The 10,937-nt window shown below is 36.2% G+C and overlaps 2 long non-coding RNA genes across 3 annotated transcripts; one reads left to right on the plus strand and one right to left on the minus strand.

Annotated features, from left to right (window-relative positions):
- The first annotated feature begins 414 nt into the window (after positions 1 to 414).
- Positions 415 to 2,015, plus strand: LOC121050825. The gene is made up of 3 exons (XR_005804100.1): positions 415 to 534; positions 1,431 to 1,555; positions 1,835 to 2,015. It is a non-coding gene; the product is annotated as an uncharacterized LOC121050825 (long non-coding RNA).
- Positions 2,016 to 6,469: 4,454 nt separating this feature from the next.
- On the minus strand, positions 6,470 to 9,984 carry LOC112179813. Of its 2 annotated transcripts, XR_005804099.1 has the most exons (4): positions 9,697 to 9,984; positions 9,461 to 9,498; positions 6,655 to 6,762; positions 6,470 to 6,529 (listed from the first exon to the last, which is right to left on the minus strand). It is a non-coding gene; the product is annotated as an uncharacterized LOC112179813 (long non-coding RNA). The 2 variants fall into 2 exon arrangements; XR_002927912.1 differs by lacking the exon at positions 9,461 to 9,498.
- Positions 9,985 to 10,937: the final 953 nt, after the last annotated feature.

Consider the following 10,937-nt stretch of genomic DNA (forward strand, 5'->3'; position numbering starts at 1 on the left):
AAAAGTCGGAATCACAAACCGTAAAATTCTTCAGAAACTAGACATACGAGGCTTTCCGTGAATATAGGGTACAGCTCCTAATTCCATCCGAGCAGTTCCCAGTAATTCAGAGAAGTTAGGTGTTCTGCACAAGAGTTTATGTGTTATTTATATAGTATTTTTTGTTTGCGGGCTTTTGCGGGCCGAGCCTAACGAGCTTTTACGGGCCGGGCCTAACGGGCTTTTGGGGGGCCTGGCCAGGTTTCAAATCCCTAAATCAAGCCCTGGGCCTATGGCGGGCTTTTTAACTGGCCGGGCCGAGCTTTTGGCCCTCCAGGCCAGCGGGCCTCTATCGGCCCACCTGATCAGCGAGCTTTTTAAATGCAAGCACATGCCCTTGAATCTCGACCTCCGCGGCTACTGATCGACTACGATTTATATTTGAAGAAGAAAAGGCAGGATTCAAAGGTGGTCAGCTTGATATCTGTTGTACTTGTCCACACTGATCAAAGGCGCAAATCAAAAGGAACTAACAAGGAATTGTGCAGATGGTTGGTAATATTTTCTTACCTCCCTTTTTAATTATGAAACCTTGTTTGTAATTTTGGAAACAAAATTGCAGTTTTAGATTGAGGTATGAGTTCCTAAGGTTTGTACTTATTTTAGAATCATGCATGTTGATCTGGGTTATGCTAGTAATTGAGGTATATGATGGGTGTCTATTACTTTGCTCATGAATAGAAGTGTACGTACGAATAAATGAAGGGATATGCTCCTGGAAATGAAAGGTGACAGAGCCCTGAAATTTTGTTAATGTTGGTAAATCTGAAGTTAACTCTTTTTTTTTCTTTCATTTGATAGGATAATAGGATACAAGCTGAAATTGTTAACTGCTAATAGATTGGAAAACAAGAAAATTAGAATCCTTTTTCTATTAGAGCAAAAGGAAATGCCCTTTCATTTTTAGAATATCGGGGACTGAGTTGGGATAAAAAGGCAGGAATGAGCCTGGGTGTCTGTAGTTCTGGGAAGGCCAGCCTGAAATGGCAGTTGGGCTGACTTCCAATGTCCCTGCTCTTGTGTGTTTGCTTCAAGCAGTGCTTCAGGGGAGGGCGGGGTGAGGGGTGCTTGAGATATTCAATAAGCTTATCTCATCCCACATAGTAAGGTTATTGGGAGCCTTGATTGTAGTGCCAAATACTGGCAAATAGTAAGGTTTATATAGTTTTACATCCTATGTACAGCTCTGTTGGCCAATGTATTTTAACTGTGATTGTGTTGCAGTTTTTGGTATCTATCTAATGCTGAACTTATTGCATGGTTCAATGAAATATTTGACTGTAGGGTTTTGTACTACTATTATGCTTTCCAGAAATCATTTTCACAAGAATAAGGTTGATATGCTTCTCCTCTGTTTTATTAAATTTTCATAGATTTATGACTTTTACCAGGATTACAGGGGATGTTGGTGTTGCTTAGTTTGCAACAAATTTCTTTGAGAAACTACCTCCCAAATGCCAAGTGACATAAGCTTTTATCAGTACGGAATCCTCCGACTAATGGGGAAACCGGGAAAGTATGTACATTTTCTGTACGTCTTGCTGTATTATATATTCTGTAGTAAATAACCATGCTGTTATCACAGTTATGCCTTCTGGAGTTCTGCAGATTTTTTTTTCTTCCTTTTTCTTTTGCATAGTTATTGTAAACCACTATATATTACATAGCCTTGTATTCTCATTTCACCAATGTGACAGTTGAATATGAACAATACCTGCATTGTGTACAAACTGTTAAACGAATCATGTCATGCAAAAATTTCTAGTAGTAATCTTGTATTTTATAATTTTTTCAGGTTTTCATGGCCTCATAACTTCCTGCCAGAGCACAATCTGAGACTCTCTCATATCAAGCCTCACAGTACGTAAATCAAGTGATATGGTACATCATTATCTGTTTTATGCTATTTGCTTTGAGGGTTAATTAAGGTGCTGTTTTGAATTCAATCTGGAAATTAATCTTTCATCTTATTAAGTTGAGGCAATTGGTTATTCTTTGAAGAACTAAAAGATCCTATCCAGTATGAACTAAAAACAAGCCATTCAAACTGCCAGGTTGAACTCCTTGGGGGAAAAGTCATTTCCATATAGTCCATGTACACTAGGATGTTTTGTACAAAGTTTTCCTGTATATCTTGAATCATCAGTTCATTCACTGCACATGTAAATGGTATTTTTTTTTTGGTCATACATTTAAATGATATTGCTGCTTCCAATTCTTTAAAATTATTGCTGGCCAATAAAATGAGAGTAGAGAGAGCTATTTTCCATCTTAGATTCTTCCTATACTAGAACTTTGAGCAATGCTCTTCTCTTTTGCTCTGCAGCAGGTAACTTTTGGAAAAGTGAGTAACAAACAGTTGTAACATTTGGGAATCGTGATTATTGGGAACATTGATTTATGGTGCTAGGCAATTCTAGATGTAGGAATTTAAGGAGGATTCTTTTAAATTTCTGTCATGTGCAAGGCAAACTAGTTTCTTAAAATTGATGCACTCTGCATTAGGAGGACAATTTGTCCAGAGGTACCGATAAGGCGATAACGGAGCAAAAAGTTTTATATGTGGAGAGCAGGTTGAGATAGGTGCTTGAGATACTCAGTAAGCTACCCTTATCCTGCAGTACAAGGTTTCTATGTGAAATACTGAGAACCTTGTATTTGAATATACTTATAGACTCATTGATATAGATATATTTTCATTCCTCATTCCTGAAATTGTTTTAGCTTGTTGATGGTTGGGTTGCCAATGAAAAAGTTTCCAAATTAAAAACAATAGCTGCTTCATCTAACCTTAGTGCTCTCTCTCTCTCTCTCTCCCCCCTCCCTCCCTCCCTCTCTCTGTGCTCTCCAAGCTGCTTGCTGATAGTAAATCTGTGTATTATCTCTGTAGCCATGTCGGGACCAGCTGAATTACATTGAATTATCTTTATCTTTTGGTCTGAGATTGTTTAAACTCTAAAGTTAATGGATAATCCAACCTTTCTCACTGTAAATTTTATTTTCAATTTGAATATCCACAATAGTAAAATGATTATTCTTGTTAAGTAGAATATGTTTGGCTCATTAGGGGATACTGAAGTGTTGATGAATTCTAGAGTTTCTTGTGGAATTGTTCTCAGAGTGCAATCGATCTTTTAGGGGAGTTGACTTGGATACGAAAGCAATCGAGCAGTTTGGCTGAATCACTTAACAAATGGAGCAGTTCATAACTTCATATAATATATATCCTAATTGTAAACCTCTACTTTTTTGTGTGATGTTGAAACTTGTCTAGTGTACAACACCTAGTCCTAAACTAATTTTGCTATTGCCATTGAACTGTAGTAACTCAACAAACGGAACTTTGCTCTTTGATATCAAATTTACTCATTCTGACTCAAATGTCATTGCATCTGGATGCAGTTGTTCAATCTTCAGAAGTGCAGGGTTAAATTCCCCAACTTCTTTGAAAGGATAGAATATGCATAAGACCACTTTTACAAAATATGGCTGGTATGCATCTGAAGATGTTTAAATGAATATTATAATCATGTAATATGTCATCTGGATTTCAGAGACTAGGCTTTGATGGGAATCCTCTTGACATTTCTTCATGTTTTCTGTGCTATTCTTGGTGGCAGCATGAGAAGCCAAATCTTGGGATCTGGCTAGTGATAAAGATCTATGGGATTGATGACTCGGGGGAAGAAAATTTTGTCCTTGTTAATCAAGAAGATATAGTAGAGGGGATTGCCTGGTTGTTTCGCTTAAACAGACTAAGGAACTCTATACCCTGAGCATCACTTACTTCCAAAGCCTTAAGAGTTTTTATCATTATATGACACCTAGTACACAACTTTAGTTAAGTATGCCCTGAAAATTCCAGGCAGTATTCGACAAGTGGAATGTTGTCTTTGAACTAAAATTTCTTAATTGTCAAGCAGGGAAGGGCGACTGAAAGTCTACGATGTAGCATTAGTTGGTAGGTATCCTCTTCTTTTCCATCTTCATATGATGAAGTTTTTGAATTTATCTATATCTATTTGACAAGAGAAGCTGATGTTACTGATATTAAAGCTATACTCCCGGAAAATGAAACTTAAATTGGTAATTAATGATATCTTAGGTAAATATATTCAGTAGCTAATTGCATATGTCATATAATGCATTATCGTACTTTTTGTTTGACTTCTTATTGTTAAGAGATTATATGGATGCTGTGAAGTTGCTTGTTATGCCTTTTGTAACTGGTCCTCGTTTGTCTCTTTTTGCCTCTTGATTGATTGGCACAAAATAGGTTTTAAATATGTACTCGTACTATAACATAACCCATAACTTATTTTCAGTTTTTCTTAGTTCTTGTGATGTGTCTAGTTTGTCTGTTTCTGATGTCCCATATTGCTGATATAATAGTTTGACTCCATGCCATGGAACACCAATGATGCTGATTGGAATTAAAATGAAAATTCTGGAAATGAAATAACAATTGTTATGGACAAGTACAGGGAGATTCAAAACTCCCAGGAGCCATTACTTATTTCAGTTTTTGATATTTCTTGTGACTGTTTCTGTATGTCACATCCTGTGTTTCTGCAGGTTTTTGAATGAAATAAGATGAGTCATATATCAGTTCATCATTGTATATGTAAATTATATATTTCTTTGGGTCATACATTTAAATGATTTTGATGCTTCCAATTCTTTAAAAATATTGCGGGCCAACAAAATGAGTAGAGAGAGCTATTTTCCATCTTAAAGTCTTCCTATAATAGACCTTTGAAGCAATGCTGTTCTTTTTTGCTCTGGCAGCAGGTAACTTTTGGAGAAGTGAGTAACAAACACTCGTAACTTTTGAGAATTGTGATTATTGGGAACATTGATTTATGGCTCTAGGAAATTCTAGATGTAAGAATTTAAGGAGGATACTCTTATGATTCTGTCATGTGCTAGGCAAAATAGTTTCTTAAAATTGATCCACTCTGCATTAGGAGGACAACTAGAATTCGTGCCCGCGCGTTGCTGCGGGTTTTAGAATAGAATCTGACGTACGGTTTAATAGGATAGAGAATGTAGTTGAGAAGTAAATTTTAGGATTAATTTCAGTTTACCCCCCTGAGGTTTGGGGGTGTCATCATTTCACCCCCTGTACTTTCAATTTTAAATTTTTACCCCCTAAACTTTCAAATTTCAATCAGCCGTGTCCAATTTCTACTATTCCGTCTAAATTGAACGTTAAGTTTGATTTTTGAGGGCTAAAATTGTCATTTCAACATAAAAAAATTTAAAAAAAAAAATTTTTCTGTTTTTTAGTTTTTTTTTCGGTTTTTTTTTTTTTTTTTTTTTCTGTTTCTTCGTTTTATTTATTATTATTATTATTTTTTTTTTGTCTTCAACCTATACACCACAAGTTATAATAGGTTTATGAAAACAAAAAAATACTCTAGGTAGTTGAAAGCCGCTCGCTGGTCTACGATATTTGTGACATATCTCCGATAAAGTGAAGAATTTAGGATATATCCCTAATAAAGTGAAGAAATATCTGTAAAAAATAATTGTACACTTTATCTGTAAATAAATATCTGTAAAAAATGATTTTACACAGATATTTCTTCACTTTATTGGGGATATACAGATATTTATTTACAGATAAAGTGTAAAATTATTTTTTACAAATATTTCTTCACTTTATTGGGGATATATCCTAAAATTCTTTACTTTATCAGAGATATATCACAAATATCATAGACTAGCGAGCGGCTTTCAACCACGTAGAGTATTTTTTTTGTTTTTATAAACCTATTATAACTTGTGGTGTATAGGTTGAAGACAAAATAAATAAATAAATTAAAAATAAAAAAAAATGAAGAAATAGAAAAAGAAAAAAAAAACAGAAAAAATAAATAAATTATTTTTTTAATTTTTAATTTTTTTTAAATTTTTTATGTTGAAATGACCATTTTAGCCCTCAAAAGTCAAACTTAACGTCTAATTTGGACGGAATAGTAGAAATTGGACATGGTTGATTGAAATTGGAAAGTTTAGGGGGTAAAAATTCAAATTGAAAATACAGGGGTGAAATGATGACACCCCCAAACTTCAGGGGGGTAAACTGAAATTAATCCTAAATTTTATAACAGAAGATGTAGAGTTGTAGACCATGCTCTAGTAACACTCCACTAATGTAGATGTGGTAATGTTCAAAAAATAGGCTTTCATAGTTTAAAGCTAACATAGTTACATTTGCTGCTCGAACAGCTTGCAAAAAATAGGTACAATTGCAGGCTAACTTAATTACAATCACTGCTTGATGTACTTGTCAAAAACAGATGACGATGTCTGTTAGCATGTGTATGCTTAAAGGTTGTTAGCCTGGTAATGAACAGCTATGGAGATTGTCCAAAAAGTTGCTGCCTCCAGTTCTCTGCACACAAAAAATGTCATGATAATGCTTTCTCTTTGCTCTTTGCTGAAGGTCTCCATGGATGATAATGCTGGTTCAATGCTGCCTTCCCTATCATGGAAATAGAGTATTAGTACTGATGTTCGGAAAACTAAAATATTTTTAGATTGAAGATGAGGGTATAGAATACAAACTATTCTAGTAATGACTTCACTTAATTAAAGGTCTAGACTCACCTTGGCCGGTGCAAAATATTCTCAATCTAGAAACTGAGTTTCTAGTGGATGACATTCCCATATTGTTGTAGCATCTAGACACACTCGACTATTAAAATAGTATGTTTACTGCATAAATTGATTGTGACAAATTTCAGAAAGGGGAAGTGAAGCATTGAATAACAAAATTGTAAATTTTGGGAGGAGAAAAAAGTAGGCCTGGGCTCGGGTCGGGTCGGGCCCAAAAATCAGTGAAACCGAGACCGAGACCGAGAATATCGGTTCGGGCCGGTTCGGGCTTTTTTCGAAACGAAAACCGACATAAACCGAACCGGTTCGGGCCGGTTCGGGCTTTCGGGCTTTTCGGGCTTTTTCGGGCCCAATTTCCAGTTTGCCTGTTTTCCCTGTTTTCCATATACAATTATGCACCCTGTCATTTGCCACTCATTTTGGTACCTGGAAGACTAGAATGCATATCCAATTATCTCATTAACACAACAGTAATCATGCATTACAAATTTATCTTCATTTTTACAACACAAACTCACAAATACATTCATTACATTGTCCAATGTCCATTGTCCAACAGAAAACAATCCAACTTATTCAATCATTTCAACTATGTGTTCAATGATTTGAAATTCACCATATGAATGGTACAACAACTGCAACAGAAACATGAACACAATCCTCCCGTTTTGCACAAAATCACAAATTGCTGCTCGGCCGGCTCCCATGCTCAACAGGTCTAGAACTCCATGACAACTCCAACTTGCAGCTCTGCATTCACATTTCAAAGCTGATCAATTTACAAAGTTGAAGAGAGAAACAGAAAAAGTAATTGAGAAACCCAGTTAAGATACTTTTCTGTATAAAAATGAAGCACTCTAATTTTAATCCAAGGACATATATATATATATATATATATATTACTGGAAATGACTTTTGTTCTTACATATTCATTTCATATTAGCATCACAATAACCATCTTCCACAAGTAACTGGGAATATTGATTAGAAGCAACTAAGGATTATATATAAATCAAGAAATGGGGCTAATACTTTATACTCTAAAATGATATCTGATGTCTGTAAAATGGACTAACCTTGCCCAAAAATTTCCTATACATTCTGAAAAACAAGTTATATTTCTTTAAACAGGATTTCAAAATCCTCCGACTCATTAGTTCTACTTGAATCATAACCCCAAAAAGAAGAACAATCCATGAATCCAATATCATCACTAACTAACAGAAATGCAGAACATTAGGCAGATTATACATTAAGTGATTAAGCTCTTTACTACTTTCTCAGCACAGAAATGCAGAACATTAGGCAGATTATACATTAAGTGATTCTAACTTTGCTCTGATGTCCTTAAATCTAGTCCTTCTCTATCATCAACCATCCAATGAAGACAATTTTCATAACAAATTTATACGGATATCAACAAGTTCATACCTGTAAAAAGCTTGAAAGCTGTTGGCACACTCCGGCGCTGCGTAACCCAAAACACATCAGCCTTCTTTGTCATATACAACCCAGGATCAACAATTAAGGGCTTGGCTCTTTGGTACCTATAATCACACAGCAAAGTCAAAACCTCCACAAATCATGGGCCAACAAAGTCAAAACCCAAGTTGACTCACCTTCTTCAGTAACAAGCGGATAATCAGAAGCAATTTGATCGAGACTGGAGAGAGAGGTTGAGCCTGGAGATCGAGATCGAGACCGAGACAGGAGAGAGTGGTTGAGACTGGAGAGAGAGATCGAGAGCTCGACGGCGACGACTGGAGATCGAAGGCGACGACTGGAGATCGAGGGCGACGACTGGAGATCGAGGGCGACGACTGGAGATCGAAGGCGACGACTGGAGATCGAGGGCGACGACTGGAGATCGAGACTGGACAGAGAGGAGACTGGAGATCGAGATCGAGAGCTCGACGGCGACGACTGGAGATCGAAGGCGACGACTGGAGATCGAGACTGGAGAGAGAGGAGACTGGAGATCGAGACTGGAGAGAGCTTGAGACTGGGGATCGAGACTGGAGAGTGGAGAAAGAGGTTGAGGCTGAGATATGGGGCTAACCGGCTGAGACTGAATGGAGATTGAGATTGACTGATTGAGAATCAGAACTTTGGTATCGAACTATCGAGTATCGATGGCATGATTGGCATGATTGGTATCGGCTGAGAGGGAGGCTGAGGACCTGAGGTCGAGTAGACGAGTACTCTCTACTCTCTGATCTCTATTCTCTAGGGTTGGACTAAAGGAGTGAAGTCAGTGAACCCCCTTTACGAGTTTACGGCTTTACATTTAGTTTTTTTTTAATATTTAACTTAATATTTAACACCCAATCATATACTTACATGTGGCATGTGCTACAGTATTCGGTTCGGTTCGGGCTTTCGGGCCCTGAAAATATGGAACCCGAGACCGAACCGAAATTTTCTATTCGGGTCGGGCTTTAGACCGAACCGAAAATTTCAAATCTAAAACCGAACCGATTCGGGCTTTTTCACTCGGTTCGGGTCGGGCCCTCGGTCTTTCGGGTTCGGACGCCCAGCCCTAGAAAAAAGGATCAGCAGTCAATATATATATGGTAGTTGTTATTTTAATGTTCAAAATTCATCAAATCTAATCAAATAGAAACCCAAACTCTATGAAAACAAACCCAGACTCTATAAACCTTTCATCGATAACTAAATCTGACAATCCAGGAAGATTATGAACAAATCGAATAAAACCCATTTCAATTTTCAAACTAAATTAATAGGCAAAAGTTAATCAATACCATAGGAAAAAAAATATATCAAAAAATCTCACCCCAAGCTGCAATGTTTGTAAAGCTTCAAGCCTTATTCCTGATCATTGGTCCAAATAGTAAATCATTAGCTCACAAAAAGCAGATTGCAAAAACCCAACATGCAGAATCAAAATCAATACAATCGTTCATAAGCAGGTTGCAGAGACCCAACATGCAAAATCAAAATCGATAGCTTAACACAAAAAGGAACCAAATAAAAACACCAACTTTCACAGTCAGAAATTTCGATACCTACCCTTCAGTCATGTAGAAACTCCTCTCCCGTTTCCTCCAAAATCACCCTCCTTCTCTTCGCCCAAATCAGCCACACACCCAAGAATCTGTCACAAAAACACTAAATCAGACGTATACCCAACAATCTTTCACACAAACCCAACAAATAAGTACCAAATTGACCAGACATGAATAAAACAATAACATGCAGAACCCAGCACCAAGACCTTTTATACCTAGACCAAACGTATATTATGTTGTATTATCTACTAAATCTCACCCAAAAACGTAGAGCTGAGACAAAAACTAAGAGAAGGAACGAAGAGAGAGATAGATCGCGTCTCTGACCCCAACGGCTTTTATACTTAGGACAAACAGCAAATCGCAATTAAGCAAAGAATGAAGGGCAAAACGATCTTTTCACATAACCGGCTCGGCTCGAGCCGGCACTGTTAGGTAGTCGATCTTAAAATATGGCTGTTATGCATCCGAAGATGTTCAAATAAATACTATAAGCATGTAATAAGTCATCTGCATGGATTTTGAAGACTATGCTTTATTAGTCACCTGCCTTTTTTTTTTTTTTTCCCTTCAGAACTTTCTATCTTCATATCTTGATGAGTTCTTTTAAATGCATTTCCATCTCACTATTGTCCTTAGTCTGACTGAAATCATTTGCTACTGTGGTGATAATTGGATGGAGCAAAACTGTAAATATATATTAATTGAAAATAAATCTGTACCAAGTAAAGAAATCATATCTTATATAGTACATAGAAATCACCTGCTAATTTTTGTTTTTGGATTTTGTTTCCTCAAAACTTGCTATCTTCACATTTTGAATGAGGCAAATATTTTGAATTAGCATACATTTGTTTGAGATTTACAATTTGCCTTAAAAAAGTGTTAGAATTTGTGAACATTTGAATATGTTATGATATTTTTTGTGATTACTTGATGCGAACCAGAAATCAATTGTTATTAATGTTACTAATATATTTGTATAAGTTATTTTTAAAATTGTCCAATATTAATAATATGGTCACCATGATTTATAAAAATTGAAAGTTGACCAAAATTAATAAGGACATTATAAAGATTAAAAATAATAACAAAAGCATTTGAACAACAATGTATTACCAAACAATTAAGACAAAATAATCTCATGTCCAATTTGGTCATTCCACAAACAAAAAGCACAAGCCAGTTTGAGTTTACCAAACACTTTGCCACTGCTTTTGCCACTGAAAGCACTTATAAAAA

Source organism: Rosa chinensis, chromosome 7 (assembly GCF_002994745.2).
Source record: "Rosa chinensis cultivar Old Blush chromosome 7, RchiOBHm-V2, whole genome shotgun sequence".
Classification (NCBI taxonomy): domain Eukaryota; kingdom Viridiplantae; phylum Streptophyta; class Magnoliopsida; order Rosales; family Rosaceae; genus Rosa; species Rosa chinensis.